We start from the raw sequence: 17726 nt of genomic DNA, 5'->3' as shown, positions 1-17726 counted from the left end.
CTGGACCCTCGACAAGACCACTGACAACATGACCGCCCTCAAGCACGCACAACATGACCGCCCTCAAGCACGCCACCCGCAAGCACCACCAGCTTATGCGCACCACCAAGAAGAAATCACTGAAGGAACGACTGGACAACAACGCCCACGAGAGCAAGGAACTCTTCAGCATCGTCAAGGAGTTCTCCAACCCCAGCACCGGCAACAACGACATCACTCCTTCACAAGATCTCTGCGACTCTCTCGCCTCGTTCTTCCACCGCAAGATCGCCGACATCCACAACAGCTTCGGCGCACCATCGACGCACCCAACCGTCGAACCAACGCCCCCCACCACCACATTCCGCGCCTGGACCACGGTGACCACCGAAGACACAGCCCGCACAATGTACACCATCCACTCCGGATCTCCAACCGACCCCTGCCCCCACCACGTCTTCAACAAGGCCGACTCCACCATCGCACCCCAACTCCGGAACATCATCAACACCTCCTTCAACACCGCCACCTTCCCGGAGTGCTGGAAGCATGCAGAGCTCACCGCCCTACTGAAGAAACCAACAGCGGACCCCACCGACCTCAAGAACTTCCGCCCCATCTCGCTCCTCCCTTTTCCTGCCAAAGTCATCGAGAAGATCGTCAACAGACAGCTTGCCACCTTCCTTGAGACGAACGGATCCCTCGACCCCTCGCAGTCCGGTTTCAGAGCCAACCACAGCACCGAGACCGCCCTCATCGCAGCCACCGACAACATCCGAGCCCTGCTCGACAACGGGGACACAGGGGCACTCATCCTCCTGGACCTCTCTGCAGCGTTCGACACTGTCTGCCACCGCACCCTAGTTCAACGCCTCAGCAACATCGGCATCCAAGAGGAGGCACTGGAGCGGATCATCTCGTTCCTCGCCGGAAGAACACAGAGAGTCCGCCTCCCCCCGTTTCGATCCAAGGCCACCGAAGTCATCTGCGGCGTACCGCAAGGATCATCACTCAGCCCCACCCTCTTCAACGTCTACATAAGACCTCTTGCAGCCATCGCACGCCAACACAACCTCAACATCATCTCCTACGCCGACGACACCCAGCTGATCCTCTCCCTCACCAGAGACCCCGACACCGCCAGAACCAGCCTACACGAATGGATGAAAGACGTCGCCGAATGGATGAAGAGCAGCCGCCTGAAACTGAACTCAGACAAGACGGAAGTCCTCATCCTGGGACCATCGCCCTCCGCCTGGGACGACTCCTGGTGGCCCCTCGCCCTGGGCACCGCTCCCAAACCAACAGACCATGCACGCAACCTGGGCTTCATCCTGGACTCCTCCCTCTCGATAGCCAGACAAGTCAACGTCGTCTCCTCATCATGCTTTCACACCCTTCGCATGCTCCGCAAGATCTTCCGATGGATCCTGACCAAAACCAGGAAGACGGTCACCCAGGCACTCGTCACCAGCCGACTGGACTACGGAAACACCCTCTACGCCGGAACCACAGCCAAGCTACAGAAAAGACTCCAACGCATCCAGAACGCCTCCGCCCGACTCATCCTGGACATCCCCCGACGCAGCCACATCTCCGGCCACCTGAGGGACCTGCACTGGCTCCCCGTCAACAAGAGGATCACGTTCAGGCTCCTCACCCATGCACACAAGTCTCTCCACGACCTGGGCCCCAAGCAACTCAACGACCGCCTGACCTTCTACATGCCCACCCGCCAGCTACGATCTACCAGCCTCGCCCTCGCCGCCGTACCACGCATCCGAAGAGCCACCGCCGGAGGCAGATCCTTCTCCTACCTGGCGGCCAAGACATGGAACTCCCTCCCCATCCACCTTCGGCTGACCCAGGACCATCTCGCCTTCAGGAGACAACTCAAGATCTGCCTGTTCGAGCAGTAGCGGACCCCTTCCCGCTAGCGCCTTGAGACCCTTCCGGGTGAGTAGTGCGCTATACAAGTATTATGATTGATTGATTGATTGATTGAAGAAAAGTGATTGTGTTCCTAAATTCCTTGAGGGAAAAGCTCACTACCTCAATTCCAACAGACACATCATTGAATCCCTGGGTTCCTCCCCTGCAGCATCCACAACCTCACCATCCTCCTGGGAGTACATTGCCTGAAAATACTCTTCCCAAATATGTGGCTGTATGTGGAAATCTTTCTCAGTGACCTGGCAGATTACCCCCTTAGAAAAAAGATGCCAGAATAGCCGGCAATCATTTAGCCTGGAGGCCTCAACTAAGGTGCGCCAACTCTCTATTTCCAAGATATGTTTGGCCACCCTTTGAATGCTCTTCTAGGACTTCCTTTTGTTGTATATCTTGGGCCTCATCCCCTCCTTTACTGCCTCCATAAGTTCAACTTGTGCCTTCCTGCATTCCTTGTTACACCATGCAGCATTTTTAAGTGTTTGCAGGAGTGATCCTCCCTTGCTTCTAAAATAGGCTGAGATATTATTCGAGAGATCTTGTTAGCTGGCTAAAATAAAGTCATCATTTATGGTGGCATTAGACATCTTCACAAAAAACTGTGTCACCTCTTAATAAACTTCAAGGAGAAGCTTACAATCAGCGACTACATTATCCCACTTGATTCTCGTATTGTTGTTAGTTGTTACTACCTGAGCCTTTGATAGATTTTGCTAGGTCTTTAAAACCAGTAACCCAGAGAAGCTTAAAGGTAAGGCTTGTGGTTGCAGTCATTTTGGTTAAGAATGGCCATATCGCTTACTTTTGGCCAGAGATCAAGATCAACCAAGATATAATCTATTCTGCTTCTGATGTTCCCTCTCTTGATCTGTACTAGGATATGAAATAGTCCTCCCGTTACATGCCCGCACCCCCTGAGCAAGAGTGAACGATAAAACTTGCTGCGCTACACTGGTACATCTTTTGAGTTTTGGAGTTTGGAGCCTTTTATTGCCTCTAGCTTCTTCCTCCTCCAGGACTAATTCCTGCGCATAATCCACAGGCTCATAAGTTGTGTTAAAATTTCCAGCTATGATGAGGGGGCATTCTTTATTGTCGGTTTCAAGGAAATTAATTAAGATTGACAAAGTGTCTGAGGGTTTGTGGGGGATTTTAAACCTGTTATATCTGTTAAAAATCCTGACATGGGTATCCCCTTTAAGCTAAGCTAAATCAATGGCCAGAATCTCCTGGGAATCTATGTCGAGGCGCTTTATTTTACAAGCGAGGGTTGTTTTAAACCAAATCAGCAATCCTCCAGCAGGTCTGCCAGATGATGAATGTTTTGCTTCTATGCTAAAAGAGGAGCAGCCAACCCTGTGGATCGGTTCGGTAGCGGGGTTTCACACATGTGGCAGTTGTCCATAAGTGTACCCCACTCAGGGTCATTAAGTTTGGGACAGAGCACTGCAATGTTCCATGAAAGAATGTACAACTGCTGTTCATTGTCTGACTTCGGGACTATCACTTATTGTGGGTATAGGAATTGCTCTTTGTCAGATGGGCTTACTAGAGTGTAGATCTCTAATTCAGTTTTGTGGGAGAGTATCTGCACCTTTGCTAGAGAGCGGGCCTGAGCAGAGCTCTGAGGTATCGTGGAGAAGACTTTGCTGGACTCTAGTCAATCTAGTTTGTCCATGACTGATAGAGCCTTATATCTATTCCTAGTTTCAATAGGGGATTGTACCTTTCTCGCCTGATCGTGTCATATTGGTTGGGGATATTGTAGGAGAGTTGGGCTGCTAGATTTAAAATGTCTATAAAACAACTCCAGCGGCATTATGCCTATCACCTGTGCTGGAGCCATTCTGGTAGCATTACTCCTACTTCTAATTTTAGACCCTGCAAGATCCGGACTTCTACAGTTTATAACAATACAATCTCCGTCGATGGACTTGCGTAGGGGACCAACCCATCCTACTCTTCTTAACATCAGGATGTCTTTATAGCTTGAATATCATACTCGGTGGAGTGAGATAACCAGGGGCAAACCTTTTTTTTAGCTGGCTTGTGGATTCTTGAAGATTGGCCTGGAGCAGAGGGACATTAGTGAGTATAACGACATAGGGAAAGCATTCGGGTGGTAGATCCAGGGTAGCTTCATGTGATTTATTAACAGAATTGGCCAAAGCATTTGTCTGGCGTGGTGGCTGCCTCAGTGGGCCATTCCCCTTTTGATAAACATTGGAACTCTGGATTTCAAACCTAGGTCTACCACCATCGACTTTGCAGTCATTTATATGACTGGTATACTCAAAGACCTTATTTTCGGCGTGGCTTCTTCCAAGGTAAAACCCGCCATGCCTGACTATGCAACTGGTATGTGCAGATTATTATAATTCCCCTTCCTATTATGAGTGCCTACTGGGCCGTGAAACCCCCCATAAAAGTGCTGTCCGGTTGTTGTACCATATTTTTTCCTCCCCCTTCCTGTACACATATAACAGATTTTGTTAAAAGTTCCAGATTGCGCCCTAGCTTATCAAGTCTAAACAAAATTGGTTTGAGGTTTTTAGTTAAAAGTTCTTCCAGCCGAATTAAGAGAATGCGTGTGTTATGCGGAGAGCACAGTGAAGTGACTAGAACTGGTTCATGCCCAATACCAGGAGCTGGACGGGCGCTGGTAAACCCCTGCGATAGGTCCTGCAACTTTTTCTTGGACCTTGTCTTAGCACCAACTAAGGGTTCTAGATGTTTCAACAACTTCTTCCTTTTGGCGGGAGGACCAGGAACCATGGAAACAGAATGAAGGTGGGGGTGAGATCTCGGGAGGTGGCAATGGCTCAATTTGGGATATAGCTTGAATCTGCAAGCTTTTTGGGGCTCCTTGCTCATTATACTCATGCACCCCGCTGATCAATAGATCTTGATTTAAAGTTACAAGGGAACTCCCCCCCCCCAAGGATAACAATCATTCAACTGCCAGAATTTCTTTGTGAATAGCTGAGGCAGCCTTTATTAAAAAGCAGTCTAGCGTAGAGTTTTGGAGCGTCTTCGGGGTCGTAGGGGTCCACTCCCCTGTCCCTTGTTGCTTCCCTTTAGGCATTTCTAGTCACAAAATTAGCTTTAGCTGTTAAGGAACAGGGGTTGCCAACACAGATAGTGCAAGGCAATACGCAGACAACACTCAGGCCACTTCAGATAAGAATTGATATAGCAACTTATATCTTATGGAGCTCTCGCAGGAACCAAGACAAGAATGACAGAACCAAGAGAAAGGGCCCACCCAGTCTCATCCGGTCTCTGATTGGCGCAAACGGGCCCGCCCTTGGTCCGAGAACGCCTGTGCGCGTCCTGTGCTGCGGGCTCGACTGCTAAATTAATGCACCTCTGGACGCAGAGTAGATGCATCACGGCCGCAGGGACTGCTGGGGCATGAAGTCCTGGCTGCCTCCTCCTTCGCTACTTCAAGTACGGGATCCCGCACTGCGGGCCCAACTGCAAAATGTATGTGCCTCCGGGCGCAGAGTAGATGCGGTCACGGCCGCAGGGACTGCTGGGGCACGAAGTCCTAGCTGCCCTCTTCTTCGCTGCTTCAAACACGGGCTCTAACTAATATAGTAGTTTGTGGTTTGAAACCTTTATTTCAACTACCACTGTGGCCATAAAAATACAGTCAAAATGCATCACATTACAAAAGAACATTTATCACATATCATTAATCTCAAGTGCTTTAAAATATACAACATACGAGCTTCCTAGGAAAAACATATGGTTCTTGAGATATTTGCAGTAATTCATATATACAATAAAGGTTTCATCCCACCTAAAATACACTTGCCCAAAATGAAATTAAAGTGCAAATGCTACTTTGTTACAAGATAAATACATAACATCATGATATTGCTGTCAATACATGAGAGCTACACAAAAACAGACAAAAAAAAGCACAGATGAAAAACCAAATAAAACAGATTATACCAGCATTGAATTCCTTCTTTTGATAGCACGTCTTAAAACGGAGCATACATTAACACAAATCTTTGGGGTTGCCAAAAGCTTGAAGGTACTCCAGGGCAGCCAAGGAACAATGAATGCCGCTCTTCGTGGGGAGTGGGTACATTTTGCTGAGATCTTGATAACATTTGCAGAAAAAAGCAAAATGTAACAAACTTTAAGATGAAACTTCATCACATGGGCATATCACAATGCTGGCTGCGTCACACTGACCCAGAGGAAAATTCAAGTAGCATGGAAGAATCAATACACCCCATATATGGGGCTATACCCGGGGTGCTGTGCGGGACTATGTACTCCCTGACAGTGATTTTGGAGGACTCATTTGTGACTCTACGGGTGTGTCTATTCATTTTAAACATAGATTCAATTAACCACATCTAGCTAAGACAAAGTTTGAGGGCTCTAGAAGAACGGCGACTCCCACAATTCCTCAAACATGGACTTTACATAGCGGATCCAGGGGGTGTTCAGCCTTCTACCACAGGACAGGTAGCCATGGACTATTTCCCCACTAAAGGCTGTGTATGGATTAATTCATATCGAGCAGCACCACTACAGTGCTGCAAGATTAATGGAGTTCTTCTCATATTCCATTTCAAGCACCTGATGCAAAATGAAGGTAGAACAGTTAGGAGGAACACCCAGGAGTATCCTTAGCGCTCTATTTAGCATCCCTGAAGTGGCTTGGGGTCACAATAGCCCCAAAGGGCCACAGGTTTTTGTCTGATATGTCCGGCTAGGTTAAAAACATACTCAACTGAGCATGAAAAATTACACCATACAGCAATTCCCTTGCAATAAAAGACTACACCCTGGTAGGAAAAATCCTGGGTAAGTGCCACAGTATGCCCGAACCAGTCTAGGAGGCGGGCCAGTATAATTCTACCCACCAATTTGACAGAGGAGTCCAATAACGATATTGAGCGGTAGCATTCCAGGGACTGGGGATTGCCATTTTGAAGACTGGAATAATAAAGACAGAATGACAAGATTGAGGTAGTAACAATTGTTGAGTTTAGACTCGCTAGACTCCAGACGGGTTCCCAATTCACAATGAAAACGTGGTTTTCTATGATAAGTTCATCAGCTTTTTATTTGAAACATTCAAGTATGCCGTGATTCATTTGTAAATTTATACAATTTTCTTCGTGTTTAGCAACATAATCAAATTCTTATGCCACGTTTTCATTGTGAATTGGGAACCCGTCTGGAGTCTAGCGAGTCTAAACTCAACAATTGTTACTGTTCATAAGGCACGCTCATGACTGTGTGCGACGACGTGGGCGACCAAAAGTAACTTTATTAATTCACACTTTATAGGAGTGCTCAGGATACCATTCTTTTTTAAGATTGAGGTAGTCCCATCTTGTAGAGGTCATTGAAACTGTGTTAAAGTAAAAGGGCCCAAAGGTCTGTGGTGGATATATAAAGGTCCATTGTCACCCCATCTTTTCACGTGGGCTTTTGATGATTGCCTCCCTAAATTCTTCTACAGAAAATTCTACTAGTAATAAAAAGACTACCTCCTCCTCAAAAGCTCCAAAAACACTTGAAGAGCCATAGACTTTCTTAAAGTGCTCGACCCAGGCTTCCTGGCTTATGGTGGTGATAAGAGAGTTTAGTTTTACCCTCCTTGACTTGATATTTCCTATAACCGCCCAGAAGGCTCTGATGTTGTTCAGTCTTCAGGCCTTCACCAGCTCTCCTCAGGACTCCACCTGCAGTTCCTTCAGGCTAGCCCTTATCACATCCCTGTAGACCTGCCTGCAATTGCGCACGTTCAGCGCACCTCTTGGTTTGGCCTTTAAGGCCTCATGCAGACACTTAGAGGCCTGATCAAACCATTTAAATCCAGCAGTTCTTTCTCCATTAGGTTTGGTTAATAGGCCAATCACCACTAAACCAAATTCTACAAAGTGGGTAGACACTGCATGGGAACAGTCATGAAGCTTAAGGCAAGCAAGTACCAAGGGTAGATGGTTGGAGCATCGTTTTTCTAGGATAGTAGATATATCCACATTGCTCCACACCCAAGCTGCCTCTGCATCATGGTCTCTATAGATTGTGAGATCAAGATCGTGGGCATCCCTCCCTTTTCAAGATAATCATTCCATGCACAGGAAGTTATGATCACTATGAGTGCGTTTGTCTATTTTTGCTCCCGAGACCCAAGCACTAAGCTCCTGATTTGCAAAGGTATAATCTATCGCAGATGAACACACCCCTCTCTCAAAGGTAATTGTTTGTTGGCACTCAATATTAACCTTGCCACATTATCTGTCTGATGAATTTGGAATCAAGCTAGCCGGGCTGATGAGAGGTGATACCTCGAAACCGGGCCGGTCCTCGGATGCTTGTTTCCGTTCTGGGAAGGACATGGCTTTTGTAGTTCGGACTGGACTGTTCCCATGGGGCACAGGGTCAGCGCTGATTTGCATATCGCCATTGTCTAACCCAGGGTGGTGTGTAGTGGAAAAACGATGGATTTGGGCCCAGATCTTTGGACTGGGGTGAATGTGTGACATTGATCCACATTCTGTCCATCATTGTTGTGTTTGCAGTTACCGCTCTAAGTGTACTGGGGATGCTCAGACGTGAGTGCCAGGCACTCCACACCACTGGAATCAAGCTAGCCGGGCTGATGAGAGGTGTTACCTCGAAACCGGGCCGGTCCTCGGATGCTTGTTTCCGTTCTGGGAAGGACATGGCTTTTGTAGTTCGGACTGGACTGTTCCCATGGGGCACAGGGTCAGCGCTGATTTGCATATCGCCATTGTCTAACCCAGGGTGGTGTGTAGTGGAAAAACGATGGATTTGGGCCCAGATCTTTGGACTGGGGTGAATGTGTGACATTGATCCACATTCTGTCCATCATTGTTGTGTTTGCAGTTACCGCTCTAAGTGTACTGGGGATGCTCAGACGTGAGTCCCAGGCACTCCACACCACTGGAATCAAGCTAGCCGGGCTGATGAGAGGTGTTACCTCGAAACCGGGCCGGTCCTCGGATGCTTGTTTCCGTTCTGGGAAGGACATGGCTTTTGTAGTTCGGACTGGACTGTTCCCATGGGGCACAGGGTCAGCGCTGATTTGCATATCGCCATTGTCTAACCCAGGGTGGTGTGTAGTGGAAAAACGATGGATTTGGGCCCAGATCTTTGGACTGGGGTGAATGTGTGACATTGATCCACATTCTGTCCATCATTGTTGTGTTTGCAGTTACCGCTCTAAGTGTACTGGGGATGCTCAGACGTGAGTGCCAGGCACTCCACACCACTGGAATCAAGCTAGCCGGGCTGATGAGAGGTGTTACCTCGAAACCGGGCCGGTCCTCGGATGCTTGTTTCCTTCTGGGAAGGACATGGCTTTTGTAGTTCGGACTGGACTGTTCCCATGGGGCACAGGGTCAGCGCTGATTTGCATATCGCCATTGTCTAACCCAGGGTGGTGTGTAGTGGAAAAACGATGGATTTGGGCCCAGATCTTTGGACTGGGGTGAATGTGTGACATTGATCCACATTCTGTCCATCATTGGTGTGTTTGCAGTTACCGCTCTAAGTGTACTGGGGATGCTCAGACGTGAGTCCCAGGCACTCCACACCACTGGAATCAAGCTAGCCGGGCTGATGAGAGGTGTTACCTCGAACCCGGGCCGGTCCTCGGATGCTTGTTTCCGTTCTGGGAAGGACATGGCTTTTGTAGTTCGGACTGGACTGTTCCCATGGGGCACAGGGTCAGCGCTGATTTGCATATCGCCATTGTCTAACCCAGGGTGGTGTGTAGTGGAAAAACGATGGATTTGGGCCCAGATCTTTGGACTGGGGTGAATGTGTGACATTGATCCACATTCTGTCCATCATTGTTGTGTTTGCAGTTACCGCTCTAAGTGTACTGGGGATGCTCAGACGTGAGTCCCAGGCACTCCACACCACTGGAATCAAGCTAGCCGGGCTGATGAGAGGTGTTACCTCGAAACCGGGCCGGTCCTCGGATGCTTGTTTCCGTTCTGGGAAGGACATGGCTTTTGTAGTTCGGACTGGACTGTTCCCATGGGGCACAGGGTCAGCGCTGATTTGCATATCGCCATTGTCTAACCCAGGGTGGTGTGTAGTGGAAAAACGATGGATTTGGGCCCAGATCTTTGGACTGGGGTGAATGTGTGACATTGATCCACATTCTGTCCATCATTGTTGTGTTTGCAGTTACCGCTCTAAGTGTACTGGGGATGCTCAGACGTGAGTCCCAGGCACTCCACACCACTGGAATCAAGCTAGCCGGGCTGATGAGAGGTGTTACCTCGAAACCGGGCCGGTCCTCGGATGCTTGTTTCCGTTATGGGAAGGACATGGCTTTTGTAGTTCGGACTGGACTGTTCCCATGGGGCACAGGGTCAGCGCTGATTTGCATATCGCCATTGTCTAACCCAGGGTGGTGTGTAGTGGAAAAACGATGGATTTGGGCCCAGATCTTTGGACTAGGGTGAATGTGTGACATTGATCCACATTCTGTCCATCATTGTTGTGTTTGCAGTTACCTGATTTGCAAAGGTATAATCTATCGCAGATGAACACACCCCTCTCTCAAAGGTAATTGTTTATTGGCACTCAATATTAACCTTGCCACATTATCTGTCTGATGAATTTGAGCGTGTGATACCCACTTGGGCTGAATGTCACTTACACGCTTGTTGTAGTTTTTTTCATTTGACAGACTCTGTGCCCACTGGGGTGCAATAGCAGTGACAGATGAAATTATGATCCTGTCTATTATATTTGTTTTTTGGCACTAAATATCTTTAAGTTAGTATGCAACATCCCATGTGGGAGGTGTCGAGGAAATTAGAATGCACATACTTGCGCTTTATATAGCAACAAAACAGAAGGGCTAATATCCCCCCTTGCGTCCATTTCACCTTTGAATGTGTGCAATGTGGCACAGATAATAAAGTTGATTCAAAACTTTATTTAGTGCTAAGACTCCGGTTGATCATTGATGATTGCCAAAATTAAGTTGAATGCCAAGATTTAATTCATTTTCACACTAGTCCTGCGGGGCAAATATCTGAACCTGTAGCACTGATTATGTACACTAAAATTGTAATGATTTATTTTATTTTATTAAGTGAAATAACTCCATGTAAACACTTGAGTCTGTTTGCTATGTCTATCACTAGGGTCACATGTTTGTTTATTTGAATCACGAACAAGTGCAACACAGTTACTCGTGACCAAGGAGCATAAGCTCTGAAACGCGTTGAGTTGTTGGCAAGCCTGAAATAAATACCGCTTTTGGCAAAATTTGAGTCCACAGCATGCTTTCATTTGATAAAGGGAACAGTGTTTTGGTTTATTGAATGGGACCCACCACCCCGCTGTGGAACGCTGCTGCTTGAAGCTCGGGTAAGTTGACTGCGCTTTGCTTTCCTGTTAGACATATGTATATATATGTATATATATATATCTGGCTCACGCTTGGTTTGGTCATTCAATTGAAGAGCACTCGAACATCACCGTAGTGTTCCAAGCTAACACTTTATTTAAGCGGAAGGAAAACACCAGCCTGCTCCTTTCACAGATCCCACCAAAATGCTGACGCGTTTCGAGATAATCCTCTTCTTCCAGGGCTAATTGTGGAAATGCACTCCAGTCACTCCCCTTGATGAATGCTGCCCAAGGCACACCTGTTGATCGTTTGCCGCGTGTGCATTCCGCATAGCATTATGGGCTTTGTAGTGCCGGTTTGAATAAACATGCAAAATATCCTGCTGACTACGGAGCCCTCAATGAGCTCCGGCAGGCAAATGTCCTCCTCAATTCCTCGATGATACTCCCCATACAGACGCCCGCAAATGCCGACCTCTGGGGTCCCCAGGTTCTCGGGGTGGTGCTCTTCGGCGGCACGACCGCCGGCAATAACATCAGGCTCACGCTTGGTTTGGTCGTTCAATTGAAGAGCACTCGAACATCACCATAGTGTTCCAAGCTAACACTTTATTTAAGCGGAAAGGAAAACACCAGCCTGCTCCTTTCACAGATCTTACCAAAATGCAGACGCATTTCGAGATAATCCTCTTCTTCCAGGGCTAATGGTGGAAATGCACTCCGGTCACTCCCCTTGATGAATGCTGCACATGGCACACCTGTTGATCGTTTGCCGCGTGTGCATTCCGCTTAGCATTATGGGCTTTGTAGTGCCGGTTTGAATAAACGTGCAAAATGTCCTGCTGACTACGGAGCCCTCAATGAGCTCCGGCAGGCAAATGTCCTCCTCAATTCCTCGATGATACTCCCCATACAGACGCTCGCAAATGCTGACCTCTGGGGCCCCCAGGTTCTCGGGTTGGTGCTGCCCTCTCTGTGTTAAATCTTACCGATACTGCATTTTCTGCATCTGAATTACGTATTTTATCAATGGGACTAACATTTTGTCCTCCCAGCGATTTCAATTATGCAAACACTAGGATAGATTTATATAAATTTGTCCGGAAATTGAAATTACAAAAACATTTCGCTGGTAACAAAATACGGGCAACAGGGGCACGTCCCGTAATTGATAACCAAGGGCTCTTGGCGAGAGATGCCCCATTGCTACATGATATGGAGTCCCTCAGATCTGAACAATCGGCATCACAGAGTACACCTGCACAACCCAATACTACCTTGGGGGGCTTAACTAACTTCAAAGTACGATCTACATATACCCCTGTTATTCTATATGACAATATAGACATTTTTCACGAGAAGGCCTCTAAAGAGATCAAGGTGCTTTACACTAAATTATTGAGAACTAAACAACACAAATACCAACAAAACGACCAATACCATAAATTAGTCAGCAAGATTCAGCAAAACGACAACATCATAGTCAGGCAGTCAGATAAAGGGGGTAATATAGTATTGTGGCCAAGACAACTATATTTGGAAGACCGTTGATGATGGCTGAGCATAATCGTATGGTTTTGTCCATGATTACTTTTTGTCTGAATCACAACTTTTTATGTTTAACAACAGGTATTATCAGCAAGTCAGGGGGGTAGCCATGGGGGCCTGTTTCTCTCCCAGTTAAGCCTGTTTGCATATGGGCAATTGGGAGAGACAGGTCCTCTATGGTGAGCACTCAGATAATGCTGCAAGGTCAATTATACGTTGGTATCGTTATATTGACGATGTGTTTTTAATCTGGTGTGGCACACGGTTAGAAGTGGAGCAATTTATAGACACTCTTAATTGCAATAACTTCAATCTGGTGTTTACATCAGATATCAATCAAGATCAGGTACACTTTCTAAACATCACTATTGAGACTTGCTAGGGGAAGCTACAGACCAAACTTTTTAGGAAGCCAACGGCAGGAAATACAGTGCTCCAAGCCAGCAGCCATCATCCCGCCCATCTCATTCGCAGCATCCCTTATGGGGAGATGCTGCGTATTAGGAGGCTATGTAGCACTGATGCCTAATGTAACCTATCTCAGGAGGCTAGTAAGATTAGATTTCTGGCTAGGGGCTACAAGAGGAGCGAGATTGATAAGGCGATGCGTAAGGCTAACGCTTTCCCCCGCATTCAGACCCTGGAACGTAAGCAAAAACCCAAGGAAGCCAAAGAACAATCGGGGAGACTGATTTGGGCTTACAATAGGCAACATGGCGTACTTAGAAAAATTGTAACTAAGTATTGGGACCTCATTAGATGTGACCCCATTATTGGAGGTAAAATGCCAGTCAAGCCCTTAATCACCTTTAGAAAAGCATATTCTATGCAGGACACATTAGTTAAACCTAGTCCTGAGGTGGGAACACATAAGAACTGGCTTGACAAAAGCAAGGGCTTTAGAAAATGCTCTAGCTGTAAGGCCTGCCTCCATGGAGTCAACAAATCTGAATACATTGTTCCCTTTTCTGCTACTCAACGCAAGATTAATAAACAGCTAACTTGCAAAAGTGAATACGTTGTGTATGTGCTGGAGTGTCCTTGTGGCCTGCGGTATATTGGTAGTACCAAGCTACAGGTTCACAAGAGGATACTCCAGCACATACGTGCCATCAACATTAATGACTCCGCGTATCCAGTAGCACGCCATTTTAAAGAGTGGCACAATAACAACAGTGCACTATTGAAATACTATGCCATTGACTCTGTGGGTCCCCTTAGAAGAGGAGGAGATAGAGAGAGTTTGTTAAGAAAATTGGAGACCAGATATATCTTGGAGATGGATAGTAAAGCCCCAGGAGGTCTCAATTCCACAGAGGATTTTTACACCCGCCTATGAACTCCACTTTCCTTCTCGTCATCGGGTTGGCGTTGGCATTAGATTATAGGGTCTCAATGTTTATTGTCTCTATTTATGTATAGCAGAAAGTTCACAGGTGGGGCCATAAACTGTTTTAAGATCATAGGTCCTACACCTGATATGCAAAGTCGACAACACAGCCAAATATCATAGCCTAGGACTAGGTTATGCTTTGGAAATGAAAGAATATGGCAAAGAGGAAAGTAAAAACAAAGGTGTGTCACTTAGTACTATTCACCGACACTCAGGTTGGATTATCACATGCTCTGTTACTAGGCTGGTCAAGTGATGATATTACCATCATTCTACTTTTCTTGGAGGCTGCGATAATGTATTTAAACAGTTATTATCTCCTCCAAGATTCAGTCACAATGGTATTAAATTTTATATGTGCACTTTATAAAATTATGCCAAATGAAGTGGGCGTGGCGCACCGCGTAAATGTATCAACAGTCGTTGGGAAGTTATACATTAGGTTGTTTCTCAATCATTGGTTTAATTGCATTCATGCATTTTTAACTTTTGTATGGCTATTTTATCCGACTTTTATATATTTATGAAATTTGTTCAAATATATAGTCATTGCGGATTTATTGTGTGTGTATAAAGGAATGAAATCTATTTGCTGAGTAATATTATTTTCTGTAAATAGATGCCATCAATTAATTTGATTGTACACATGATCAATACCATGTCGAGACACAATTGTGTGCACATGTATAGTCTGTCAAATTGGGATTTTTCCTCAATTTGGTGAACAGCCGTCTAGTATGTCATCTATGTCCATCATTGTATGGTAGCAGCATGTGATTATGGCAGCCAATCACGGTTTAAAGTTTTTTGCACTTGCACTTTAAATTTTGCCCTCCCTCCCCCATGCGTCATGTGACCAAGGCCTCTGTGTAGGCCGAAACGTTATGCCGAGGTGGGCCTTCCACGTTACTGAATAAAATCACTGCTCACCTGCAATTTGGGTCTTCCTCTCTTCTTCTGCGCCGCTGGTATCCAGAGATTGGGCTCCTGGCGAGAGAATGCTGAGATTGTGTCTATATATATATATATATGAACAACCAGTCCTGCTTCCAAAGAAGAAGGCACATACACAAAGCTGTAGGACTACAGCAACTTTATTTTCCAGGGTCTCCCCCGACCCCACGCTCAAGGATACTGTATATATATATATATATATATATATATATATACATACATATATATATATATATATATATATATATATATTCACTGAAAAAAACACGGTTTCAGGGAAGTTATAGTTAGTTGTACATTTCACTTGTATAACACCAGAGAAATTCTTCCGTTATAGTTAGTAGAGCTAACTATATCTCATGCCCGCAATGCACTGCTGATGACGTTGCATATTACATCACTCATGACATGGTCAGTGAGATCACTGATGACATCACTGATGAAATCTCAAATGACATCACTGATGACATCACTAATGACATCATCCAGTGAATGTGGTTTGGTTCGATATTTAAATATGGATTTATATATAGCAATCTACATTGGAGAATGAGTGGATGTATAAGTGTCTGGATGGAGCATTTATTAGCACTGTGATTGACTGTCTAAGTGACTAATTTAAAATGCCTCACTAAATATATGGGATACTGATTAAACTGTGTAAATATCTGTTTCATTGTATCTCCTGTTGTGTAAACTACTTCATAAGTTGGTTTCCACCTCAAAGTCTATATTACTATTAATTAGTAAAGTGAGTATCTGTATGGGATAGTGAATGTATTTGTGGTTGTATGGGAGGTGTGTGAGTGTCCAAAAATGTGTAAATAGTTTATTTAGTAGTTATATGAGTTTAATACTGCACGTGGAAACACTTGTTTTGGTGAGTGAATCTCTTTATGGGTGTGGTGATGAGTAAATATATTTCTCAATGATACATATCCAACAAAGTTGAAATATAAAAGGCAATGCATGTTACACTTGTTGTGTATGAATAAGTATACATACAACTCAGTGCTTGTATGATGACTGTATTGAAAACTGTATACCCGTAATAGTGATTTTATAACACACTAAGTATAAGTTACTATCTATATGAATAAATAAAGTAGTTTTTCTAAGTGTGTACGTTAGTAAATGTAACTATGATTAATTGTTTGCATAAGTGAGTAGGATGACTGCATAAGTGAATAGGATGTGTGCTGGTGTGTAATGTTGATGTAGGTGCATATGTATATTTGATAATAGTCTATTGATCTTTGTTAGCATGTATGAGTGAGTCTATAGGTAAGTGTTTAGATGTGTGTGTAGATGTAGGAATCACTTAGTGGGTTTTTACAATGGTCAATGGTTTCAAACACGGTACTCCATATTTTATAATGAGTATTGAAAGGTTTTGCTACTGTATGATGAGGTGTATCAGATTGTCACATGGACGATGTCATTAGTGATGGCATCAGTGATGTCATTTGAGATGTCATCAGTAATGTCATCAGTGACGTCACTGACCATGTAATGAATAATGTAATATGACACATCATCAGCAATGGATTGCGGGTGCGCGAGTTATAGTTAGTACAACTAACTATAACGGGGGAATTTCAATGGTTTTGTTCGAGTGAAATGTCTAGCTAACTATAACACTCCTAAAACCTATGGTTTCTTTCTGTGAATTTCTATGGTTTTTTAAATGCTAATTCCTAACTATAACATGTCAGAAACCTAGGGTTTTTGGCAGTGAATTTCAAAGGTTTTTAAATGCTAATTCCTAACTATACCATTTCTAAAACCTATGTTTGTTTTAGTGAATTTCAAAGGTGTTTTAAATGATAATTGTTTAAATATATTTATTGTTGTTTAATATTTTTTTAACTACATATTTTTAATCTTTTTGGTTTTAGATATGTTATTTTTTAAATTACATTACACATTTAAAAAGAAAAAAATGTAAACATAAAAATATCATTTTTTAAATTAATTTTTATTGTTTGTAATATACTTACATTATTTTTTTATTTTTTTCCTTTTTTGGGGAGTCGCGCACCTTAAGACCACTTTGCTCGTTCACTGTGCAAAACGAGTCCGCCATTTTAGGATCGTTGTATAGGATCTGCGTAGGGTGTGCGATGAGTATGACTTTTTCAACGCAGTCGCTATGCGACCTGTACGTGACTTCTGTCGCATACGTGAGATGTACATATTACGAGACGTGACTTATGCACGGTAGCGCATGATGTCATATGCATATCGGACGCGGTGGGTGCGCGCCTCCTGCGAAATGTTTTTAATGTTCATAAACTTCTATATATATATATAGATAAAATATAAATATTAAGACAATACATTATCTGATATAATTATAAAAATAATATTCTTTATTTTTCTAAAAAACTACACTTTTAAATGCAATTTTGCGAAGTCGCGCTGGGTGCTAGCTCGGTGCGTGCTGAGTGTGCGCACCCTACTCGTACCCCATGTGATCTAAATAAAAGAGATTTGATTGGTTCATTACACTTCCTATTGAAAG

The sequence above is a fragment of the Lissotriton helveticus genome, chromosome 2_1 (assembly GCF_964261635.1).
Source record: "Lissotriton helveticus chromosome 2_1, aLisHel1.1, whole genome shotgun sequence".
Classification (NCBI taxonomy): Eukaryota; Metazoa; Chordata; class Amphibia; order Caudata; family Salamandridae; genus Lissotriton; species Lissotriton helveticus.
Note: the sequence above shows the minus strand (reverse complement) of the source record.